General features: G+C 43.4%; 1 long non-coding RNA gene across 1 annotated transcript; it reads right to left on the bottom strand.

The window, feature by feature from the left end:
• Positions 1–3221: 3221 nt before the first annotated feature.
• LOC123057439 (uncharacterized) lies at positions 3222–3864 on the bottom strand. Its single transcript, XR_006426850.1, has 2 exons — positions 3723–3864; positions 3222–3600 (listed from the first exon to the last, which is right to left on the bottom strand). It is a non-coding gene; the product is annotated as an uncharacterized lncRNA (long non-coding RNA).
• Between the last annotated feature and the right edge of the window lie 8221 nt (positions 3865–12085).

Here is a 12085-nt window from a genome sequence, read left to right as displayed (position 1 = left end):
TTGCATTGACAAAGTTTGACATATCTGCTAAAAAAAGATTAGTTATGAGATCATGGACATGTATCAAGGTGGTTGAGATGATGTCATGATATGGAGTAACTCAATAATTTCTATGTGTGGAAAATTTGCACGACCTGACAAAGATTGACTCGGTCGGGTGTCTTCAAAGAAGGAAATGACAAGGACTGTAGGATGAACATACGTTGGTCCAGAAGAACCCTCGACCCGGTGCATAACCTATCAAATTTGTTCTTGTGTTATTTTTCAGGATAATTTTAACATGGATAAATCCAAATTAAACTAGGGCTAATGTTGGGGATATTCCCCATGGTTTGACCTGGCCAGGAGGTGTAACCCGGCCCATCACTTGGCGGCCCATGAGTCACCTGACTTAACGGGTCGACCTGGACGACAAGGACTAAAGGCCCAGTGTGCAACCAAGTAGAAAGCCAGCTCGCGAAGAGGCTGGAGGCCGGCTCATGGAGAAGGCCCAGACTGGGTAAACCCAGCCAGGAAGATCACGACCCGGCCGACGAACCTTGCCAGGAGAAGACCCGAACTAGACTCCGTCTTGAAATTGAAAGGAGACTAGTTGTAATCCTACTAGGACTCTACATGAAGGCGCCCCTTCAACTTATATAAGGAAGGGCAACGCACCACAAAGGGGGGTAGACAGACAAGTATTAGACAAGTAGCAAAATAGCACCATTGTAATCAAGATTCACCATCATCAATATCAATTAAGCAGGATGTACGCTTTTTCCAACATCACGAGGGGCCGAACCTGGGTAAAACTTGTGTCTCTTAATTCCAACCAACCCCGTTCAAACTACCACCTTGGTGCGAGGGCCTCACCACTAAGTCATTTCACAAGGACATATTGCCGTGACAAAACTACGATAAGCAGGCTCAAGGTATAGGCTAAAAAAGCACCATGCTATCAAATTTACTTTGCGTATTGTTTTATGATATAATGCTAATACCTGAGCCTTTGATTTTGATAGCCATAGTGACAGAGCTTGAGGCTCTTAAGGTTGAGCTAAGTAGAGCTCGGCGTGAGGCGGAGCAGCAAAGGCTGCAGCCGCTCGGGCCGAGAAGGAGCTAGCTGAAGAAAGGGTAACTCGGGGAAAGGACCAGGCCCGGGTCATCAAGGTCAAGGACACCCTGAAAGGCATGTACGTTGATCACGACGCCTTTCAGGTAGAGGAGAAGAAGGTGACCATGGAGCTCAAGAACCTGAGCCTGGCATACGCTGAGGTCCAGACCCAGGCCCGGGCGGACCGCAAAGTGCTGCAGCAAGTGAAGCAAATCGTTGTTGGTAAGCCGTTTTTTGCATCAGCGTATTTTTTGCCGCAAGGGGTTCATTGAGCTCACCCAAGTATGGCGATCCACAGAGGCTTTCGGGGACCTCATGAGGAGCGCTTCAGACGTCGGCCGCTACTTCGGTGCTCAAGAGGTCTATGCCACGGAGAAGGCATTCTAGAATCTGTTCCAGGCACCATCGTACCCAGAGCTGCTCAATAACCAAATGAAGCTACTGATGGAGCTTTTTCGGATGGTGAAGCCGGCACTACAAGATGTTTACGTCCAGCTCTGGCCCGCGGCAGCGCTGCATAGCATCTTCTTCGGTCCACAGGCTCACCTGCGAGAGGTCGGCCCTCAGGTGAATCACTGGAGGGCATCCAATGGGCGTATGCTTGCATGGCGACTAACTATCAGCGTATTGATGTGACGCTCATGGCCTCGGGCCCCCTGAAGGGAAGAATCGGACCGTGGAGTAGTACTTGATTGGGGTGATGGAGGGAGCTCAGATCACTGAGGAGCGGTGTCCCAAGGACACATTATACTTCGGAATGACAAAGTTAGCATGATGTAAATACATGCTTTTTGTTTGGTAATAAATGTGGCTTTATGTTCCAATGTACGAGCGTATATATTTATTTGCCCTTATATTTTTACTCTTGTGTGACCGAATTGGCTTTAGAGGCAAGCACAGGATACAAAGGGTGTTTCATGTGCAGTTTCAACCCTTAGCCGATGTCTTGGTTCCCAAAGGCGGTCCACGCATATGAAACGAGGTAATCGGACTATTTTGGTTTCATAGCTTTCACTTAGTCTTTAAGATCTTAACTGTGGGTACTAGCGAATAGCCCCCGATGTGTGAAGTGTTCGGCAACTGGTCGGGGTTTAAGCCGCTATTCACTTCCGCCTATTTGAAGAAAAGCCCCTCGTTTTACGTGGATGATCTGCAACGAACCTTTGTTGGACACTATCTTCCCATTGCCAAATAGTTTACGCTTACAAGGACAGTTAGTTTTCGCCTTTCTCCACTGAGCCGCTGATACAATTGAAATGTCGGCGCAGTCGTAGTGGTTCTCCCTTTACACTCTTAGCCGAATGGGTCGTGAGTGTTAGAGGCAAGCACAGGAGCCGGGAAACCCAACTATTGATACTACTACAACTGGCAAGATACAGATTTCTAGAGAAGGACATAGCAACATGATACTACTACAACTTCGATTCATTCACGCCAGACCACATAACCACCTCATACGACTGGCAAGATAGAGATGTCTAGAGATGCAAGGTGGCACAATCTGGTGCAACAAATTAGTTAATCCATTGGACGCGGATGCTTGGATTTGCCTCCTATCAATCATTGGATGGAGGTAATTCAACGGATGGTATTCAAAGTTATTCATGCACTATATAGGGTGTCACCTCAATATATTTAAAGATCCTAGACATCTATGAGGTATCACCTCTTATTTTGAGCTTCTTTTTGTTGGATTGAATCTTGCTCATGCTATGATTTTACCTATATTAGATTGAATCTTTTGGGAATCAATGAGCTTTAATATGATGCATGTCTAGTATAAATTTGAAAGACACCCGAGGTGATGTCTAGCATCATTTATGGGGTTGCCTGAAGCAACATGGGCATGCTCAGTACATTAAGATTAAGGATACAACTATGAGGTGTTCTTAGTAATACATTTGAGGTCTCATCCCACTTTGATCTGACAAAAGATGGAACTTATGTGTGATTCTTTACCCCACTTTTTAGGGTATATCGTAAATTTTCATCAAGGCTCATTTAATTTATTCACATTGATTACCAAACCTAGTAAATAAACATATGATTTCTTACTAGGATGATGCATGCGAGTGAAATATCAAATGTTGCTAATAAGCACTCAAAAATCTGTTTAGTTTAAGGATACATCAAACAGTAATTAGGTATAATTGTGTAACATCATAATTTGAATACAATGGTCTGGAATAAAGAAATAAATAGAAGGTGATATAGTATTCACCATGATTGGTGTTACAACATGTTTGACGTCAATCATTAAAACCGATGTAAATTTATAAATAGTAGTAACTTGGTAGAAGAAAGTCGCATGTTGCCTCCCTAATGATCACAAGTCTTAGGGTAACATTCGCACTTGGCACCCATTAGTCTTTTAAACCTGTTCCGGCATTGTCCATCATCCCATCCGTCTTTCACACAACTATCTTGACACATTCCATTTTGATCAGGATGGCATTTATTCCAATGGTTGTGATAGCACATGTTTTCGGTAGATGAAACCTCACCTATGGATAAGTAGACAAGGTTAGGAGAAGTAATATGAATGGATGTGTCCAACAATGTTGATATGTCATTGCACGACATGAAACTTCGGCGAAATGCTGATACTATGGATAATTATACTTACTACATGTAGCCATAAGGCAGAAAAGAATCACACAACACATGGTTGTCTTCCTCCAGGCCTCCATGGTATAATGGCAGAATGTCGGTGATTTTTCTGAGAGAAGGCAAAAGATGTTGTGAAGATGGTGTGTGTTTTGGTTTCTATCATTTGGAGGTTCTTATAATGTCTGTGCCCTATAGATAGTATAAATAGTTAGGTCGTAAGGCCAAGAGGAAAGCAAGGAAGCAAAATTAACCGGAGGAATACAACTAAGTGAACTAAACTTGGCACACGTCTTACAACTTAAAATAAATAGTATATCTATCACCTATCTAAGTTTAGCTTGTTGAACTGAATCATTCCTCACATTGACAGGTGATAAGTGCATTACTATTTATATAGCATCCAAACTAATATTGACGGTAAAGCACATTGGCTACAAAAGGGAACCAATGATATCTTCTTAATTTATCTATGTTTTTTGTTCTATTCATTCCATAATTCTATTAATTACAAAAATATTCAAATTTATTTGGACCAACATATTAATCTATTTTGTAGAGCTAGTTCATGTTTTCAATACTTATGCTTTAAGTGAAAATAGGTTTTTGGAGTTCCAGGGGAAGTCTGGAAAATTAGGAGGTTCAATTTAATAAAGGAAGGGAATCAGAAGTCCAAGGAACAAGGTCAGGAAGGACATTGGTGCATGGACACCTTGCCTAGGTTCTTATGCACACCCTGTCGGGGTTGATTTCTGATACCCTTGGTATATATACACATCAAAAAACTTGGTCATATTTATCATATTTTTTTGTTTGGTGGCACTTCGCAACCCAATTCCATCATATCTATAGTCATATTAAGGTAAGCTTCCTGAACGAGGAAAGATCGCTATCTTAGTTAACATTGATAATTGATGCTCTCATGGCAATATGTGAGGTGCCCATCAACAACATGAATCATTGTGCTCTCATAATAATCTGTTAGGTTATTCTTTATCTTTCATTTTTCCAAAAACAGGTAAAAAAACCCATGTTTTAACTTCTTCAGATGGCATTGACATTGTAGTCTTAACAACATGGCACCTGATAATGTTTCCGATACCATGTGATTGAGTGGGTTGGCTATAGGGGAGTCCATAACTGACCACAGGGAAATGTTTGCAATCATAAAACCATCCCATGTGATTTCTAAACCAAGAATCATATGAGAATATGGAGTCAATCACTGACAATTCGTTTCATTAAATTGCTTGTGATGGCATAACTATCTCTTGTTGTTTCTTCCCATATACCATTTGCAATGATACTAGTCATCACACACGTTACATGTCAGATGGAACGTGTGCATTTTACTATCAATAGCACATGCAAAAGTTCAAAAAATCACTTTAATCTAGTTATGTATTGCACATGTTACATTCTAGGTGAACCGTGTGATTTAATATGTTCATAAAACATGTATTCTTTTAATAAATTGTGGGATTTGATGTAACCATAAATTTCTTCATTGGATCACAACCCAACAGACGCCTTGAGATGTAACACTCAGTGTACTCCTTTGGAAAGCACTAACCGGAAAGGCATTTAGTTACACAACAATATTAAATGCTGCAACATGGCAAGGCGGTGAAACAGAAGTAAACTACTCTATCTGGTCATATTAAATGAGGTGGGAAACATTTAGATAGCAACCCTCAAAAATACCTCATGGCATTTAATGAGGATAAATAAGGTTCTTCCCTAAACTGTATTATAGGAGCTGCTAACATGAAACTCAATGGTATATGTGAAAATAAAGTTAATTAGCTATGATTTAGTTGCAATCTACACATTTGTACTTTCCTAAACCATATATAAAAGTTTGTGATCCGAAATGAAGTTAATTAGTTACGAGTTTAGCAATTTTACAAGGGTATTTGAGCACTTTTAATTCAGACATCAAGTTAAAAATTGTTGAGATATGTGAAAATAACTTATTAAGAAACTTGACGAAATTCTAAGAAACTTACATATGTAACATATTTTAATCGGACCAATGGTTTAAAAGTTATAACATATGCATAGAAATGGCATTTTTAAGAATGTATAAAATACAGAAATAACTAATATAAATAACAAGACTAACACAACTGAGCATCAGATATTAAATCGCACCCATAGGCGGTGTGTTGGGGATATTACTATTGGGTGTAAACCGGCCAAGAGAGGCTGGGTTAACTTCATCAGTAGTTGGTTATGCTTGAAGCCCATGAAGACAGATGAGGATGTTGTGTAAGGCCCAGGACCGTTTTAAGGCCTGCAGCTGTAAACCGGCTTTTGGTATGTAACTTGTATTGTAAGGTAGAAGTAGTGGAGACCGAACCAGACACGCTTATGAGCCGGTCTCGGGACTCCTTAAACCGACGGGCGTCAACCCATGTATATAAGGGGACGACCCGGCGGCGGTTCAGGACAACAGACAACAACTCGAGACTTAGGCGAAGCATATTCGCTCCCTGGTCATCAAAACCCCATAAATTCCATCACAAATAGACGTAGGCTTTAACCTTCATCGAAGGGGCCGAACTAGTATAAACTCTCTTGCGTCCCTTGTCCGCTTTAACCCCTTCAAGCTAACCCGTAGTGATGGTTCCACGACTAAGTCCTTTCAAGAGGACATCTGCCGTGACAAAACCACGATAGTTGGCACCCACCGTGGGGCTATCGCACGATGGTCTCAAGTTCTTGGAGGGCAACTTTGAAGGACTCAAGGGTTACGCCGTGGGCTGGATGACCAAGAGTCGTCGCGGCAAGCTCTACATCGACGATGCAGGATGGGGCCCCGAGGCCGGCTCAATTGAGTACGGGTACCGGGTCCCCTTTGGTGGCATACACGTCTTCATCGGCAAGATCGGTGAACCGGGCCCTGAGCCGGACATCTGCACTGACCTCGTCAAAATGGCTCAGTGTGCAGGATCTGCCCGGGTCAAGCCGGCCATGAAGCGTGCCTTCGTGGGAGTCATCCATGGAGGAGAATACGAGGATAGATCGGAATATGCTGGTGAGACCGTCCTTTATTTCGGCGACGAGTCATCGACCGGAGAGACCGAGTCGTTGTATCAATTACAAGATGGCCGAATTGGGGGCTGTTCCGATGGCGACAATATTCCGGACCCTTCTGATCCGCCAAACCGGGTTGGAATATTCATGGTCGGTACACACTACAAAAAAAAACACTTCCGTGATGATACGTGTTTGTCACAGTAGGTCGCTTTTTTTATCATGCATGTACATCCATGACAAATTTATGACAGAATCAAGATAGTCATACCTGTGCTGTCGTAGAAGTGTTCCATGACATTACCAAAATTATCATCACGGAAGTGTCCACTTCCATGACGATAAATCACGCGTCACAGAAGTGCTTTCGTCAAGGGTGACCGACACGTGGCATCCACTGTAACGGAACGCCGTTAAGCTATCGGGTCGGGTTTTGGATCCGATAACCCGTTAACAGCCCCGACCAATGGGAAATTTCCACGTGTAAAATTCTTATTGGCCTGACGAAACACGTGTCAGCTCGTTAGTGGGTCAGAGAGGTGCCTATGATATGTCGACACGTGGCACGGCCCAACAGAGGCCCATTCCTGTGAAAAGGCCGGCCGCTTGACTTGGTCAAAAGGTGGAGGGCCGGCCCAAGGAAAGCCTGTTAACGGCCTATTCGCATATAGCCCATTAACAGCCCGCTAAGCCCAGGCCCGTTACGCCCAATCTGAATTAGGCCCAGTAGCGTCATCTGGGCCGTCCAATATGATTCCAGCCCGTTTTCACTTCTGGCCCATGTATAGCCCATGACGTCTTTTGGCCCATATGAAGCCCTTTGTAACTCTTGGCCCATTAGCGGCCCGTGCTGAAACTGGCCCGTAATGAACAGTGTATTACTTTACACCCATTAACGCCCCGTGGTGAAACTGCCCATAATGAACAGTGTATCACTTTATACCCATTAGCGGCCCGTTATTCCATTGGGCCGTTTCCAACCCAAGTTAACTTTCGGCCTTCTGAGGGCCCATTTATTCTTGGGCTCATTTGCAGCATTCGGTTATTTACGGCCCATTACTGTCATTTTCTGCTTGTGGGCCAAATTCAGCCCGTCGTTACAGTCGGCCCGTTTGTGGTCTGTTAATACGTTGGGCCGTTTTCATAGCATCATCAAATACGGCCTATTAATGATGGCCCGTTACGGTCGACCCATGAACGGACGATTCCAACTCTAGACCGTTTACGGCCATAATGCGGCCTGTTATTGGCCCATGTTTAGCCAATCGATCATACGGCCCATATAAGGCCCATTGATGATACGGCCCGTAGAAGGCCCATTGTTTCTCTGGCCCATAGAAGGCCCACTGTTTCTATGGCCCGTAGGAGGCCCAGTGTCACTACAGTAAATATTAGCCCAAAGTTATTGTGGCCTAGTTTTAAAAAATAGGTTATTGCAGCCACTAGTTAACCGCGGAAAAAGAACTGCAATGACTACAAGCAAACAAATAAACAAGACAACAAGGAAATAAATAAGCAAGCAACTAACGCTAGGCTATCATGGCTATTATACATATTACATCCGCTGGGCATCAAAGTTCGCCACCAGTGCAAATATAGGGAACAAAGCAGCATATCATATACACTGGCCATCAAAATTGGCCACCAGTGCAAATAAACGCGGCAGCAAAACAAGAGCATAACTGAAACAACTTCAGAAGAGCTCAAGAAACGTTATCCTGGGTATCCACCATGCTGGCAATAAGCTTAGCAAGCTGATTAGCTTTGTCTTGTTTGGCGCTAAAATCCTCCAACGCTTGCTGTTGCACCAGAAAGTATGCATCTGAATGCTCCAAGGACTTCCGCAGTCCTTCCGCTTCTTGTCGCAGCACATCTGATTGATGTCTTTCAGCTTGTAGTTGAGACTCAAGAAACCGAACTGATTCAGACAGTGAGTTTGAATAGCTTGTGCAAGCGGTAGTGGCCAGTAACTCCAACACTAAACCAAGAGAGGATGTGTCACTATCCTGAACCTTATCTGCATTACTTCCTTTACCGTTGCTTAATAAGGCACTCTTCCCCAATATTCTGTCAGCATTCTAAAAGAAGAAACAAGCAGACACATAACAAGTTTAGCATGTACTACTATATGAAACTCATTTCGGTGAACCAGTTCATTGGTAAGGTGGACAGGATTAAACTACCAAGTCTTCGATTGCCAAGTACTAGTACATAATAAAAGCATCAAACAAACATATATCTATGTCCTATGGTAGCAATGTAATCTTAGATTAGAACAATTGTTCTTCAGGTTTAGGCACTTGTTCTACATGAACAGAGTACAATAAGACGCAAGAATATAATACTTAAAAATAGAAAATGAGCTCATAGACCTTACCACAATCTTGGTTCAGGACCAGTACAGAACAAGGCGTTCCCAGTCATCGTGTAGTAAATGTGTCTCAGGAGAACGTAAGGGAATTTGATGAGTTTCTTTGCCGGTGAAGTACATTTTCTTCAGGTAATTCCGATACTGCCACCAAGAATTCTTGAAGATAGCAGAGGTATTAGCACAGGTTACCTCATCTTGAGTTTCCAAATCGGTCCTTCTCTATAGAGAAAAATGGGAAAATTTGCTGTATTATAACCATCATGGAGGTAGGATGTATGGGACGAAGCAAAGTAATTGCCATGAATAACATTACTTACACATAACTCCTGGACAAACACCTGCAACTGGCATTTTCCTTCATCTTCAGTATAATATTTCCAAGATGGGAAGATACGCACATACGATTTAACAACATCAAATGAGATAGATGCTAAACTACGACTAGCTGGTTGTGTTTCCTCCACAGGAATAGGCGTATTAACTGGTGGAGTTGGGGTTCGCCGTGATAGTACTAGCCCTTTGGGCACTGGAGCTGTCTTACTAACTGCTCTTGTTTGGGAGCTCTGTGGTGGAGATGGTGCTATGTCAACAAGAACTGGGTTACTATCGGCTGGGGTTGGGGTTAGATTGGGTGAAGTTGGTTCTCTGCCCATCATAGTAGGGGTACAATCTGTGAGAGTTTGGGTTATGTGTGGTAGGGCTTGTTCTTGTGCATGTACAACCGTGGTGCTATCTCCACCAAGAGGTAGCACTATTTTATTCGAAGACCGTGTTTTTAGTCCGCTAGATACTAGCATCACCCGCTCCAATTCAAATGGCTGATAAACAGGAAACATAGTTGAATGTACATACATTGTATGAGAGACGGATGCAATAGATAGTGTGGAAAAAAGAGGGCATGAAATAGTTGACATGTATATTGTTTAACTAAAACGGATAGCATGACATAATTTCACATATGTGATGTCTATCTAAACTGGATAGCATAGCATAACATAATTCAAAGATATGATGAATAACTAAACAGGATCGCATGACATAATTCACCTACATGTTATCTAAGTAATCAGGATCACATCATTTAATTCACATATGTGATTTATATGCTAAATAGAGGGCATTCGATATGATGTCTAAACTAAGAACATGGTGTTGAATATTGTGTATATGATGTCTAAAGTATGCAATGCAAGACACTGTATGCATGATATGAGCAGTATAACCGTGCCAAGTTAGAGCATACACCTCAGTGGGGGAATAGGATTGGTCATCTGTCTCTGAATCCATATCTGAGGAGCTATCGGGACCCAACAAGAGATCTCCTTCGACAGGTAGCACTGTCTGCTCTGAAGGCCTTGTTTTCACTCCAGATTTTCCATCTCCCACCCAAATGGCTGATTCACAGGAAGAGTAGTTTAATGTACAAACATTGTCGACAAATGGAAATGTAATGAAGAAAAGGAAGGGCAAGATATCATTCAACTATATGATGCCTGGTTAAACAGGATGGCATTGCACATTTCACATATATTATGGCTGGCTAAAAGACATGAGATTGCATAATTCCCATATATGATATAGAAACTAAACAGGTGGCATTACAGACCATGTCTAAACTAAGCAGATGACATATATGATGTCAAAAGTAGGCACTCCAAGGCAACATATGCATGATATGACTAACATCATCATGCCAAGGTAGATCAAACACCTTGGGGGGTAAATAGGAGTGGTCAGCGGCGTCTGAATCCGCCTCAGAACAAATATCTTCCTCTAGATTACAATCTGGAGAGGGGTGGGGAGGGTTTGCCATTGAACCCACCATGGAGCGATGTCTCCATGACATTGTATTGCCGCGCAAAACTCTTCTCTTTTTCTCTACATGTTCAGCATGACTGTGTACAATATCTGACATGCATATGAAAAAAATATGGTGAGATTATGTAAGGAGAGCATGCAAAAATTTAGAGTGATGGTTACAACCAGTGGATCGATCTTTTTCCATTGAACCAAAATAGCCCTAATGGATCGATGTGAATGTATAGTAATAAGTGATGCAACTAGTGTACAACCTCTTTGCCGTAGCCGTGTAGACCTCAGCATCATTGGGTTGGTCGCTGAAGCAGTTGAGGCAGAGGTGGCTATCGGAGGTGTGGAGGAAGATCTAAGGAATCTGTAGACGGCGTCCAAGGCACTGCTCTATTTTGATGGATCGTTCTGTCGCTGGAGCAGCTCCGGTGAGCCGTAAGACGTCAAGGCTGAAGCAACACAAGACAGACATCGTCAATCTCAAGTGGGATTCTAATAGCATCTCCAATAGATGATGTAAAATGGATGTAAAATTAACATCACCAAAAACCACCTGACTATAACAGATGAGGTAAAAACTGTTGACTCTGAACTTAACTGTCGAAACTGAAATTTACTGTGGAATATGAATGCTACTGTCGAAACTGAACGCAATGGTAGTAGAGAGGCACTTGAATGTAGTTTAGGGAGGGCCTACAGTTCATCTTCAACCTGCACCCCCCCTGAGCTGCCAGCCACCACCGGCCGAACCGCCGGCCCCAGCGCCGCCTCGCCGCCCCGAAACAACTCGCCACCGCCGCCCCAGCCAGCCCTCTAGCCCCCCCCCACCATGAACCCTAAGATAGATAGTGGGGTAATTCTCAGGCTATCTCAACCCCATGATAGACGAGGTTAAGGTGGCGCTGTGGGGATGGAGCAGCCGCTATAGACGAGGCGATCGTCGGAGCAGCTCCTTGGAGGTGGAGGACGGGGCGGATGAACCGGCTGGACAGCGAGATGGACGACGGATCCTCATCCAGGGAGGTGGATGAGGGACGTCGAGCTGTTGTGGTGGACAATGTCGTCGGGGAAGAGGCTCCGACTGGGTAGCGGTGATGTGGCAGACGGAGAAGGGTGGGGTTTCACGGCTGGAGCAGAGAGGTTATGCCGGCCTGGGATTTCGA

The sequence above is a fragment of the Triticum aestivum genome, chromosome 3A (assembly GCF_018294505.1).
Source record: "Triticum aestivum cultivar Chinese Spring chromosome 3A, IWGSC CS RefSeq v2.1, whole genome shotgun sequence".
Lineage (NCBI taxonomy): Eukaryota > Viridiplantae > Streptophyta > Magnoliopsida > Poales > Poaceae > Triticum > Triticum aestivum.
This window is presented reverse-complemented; position numbering and strand designations above follow the sequence as displayed.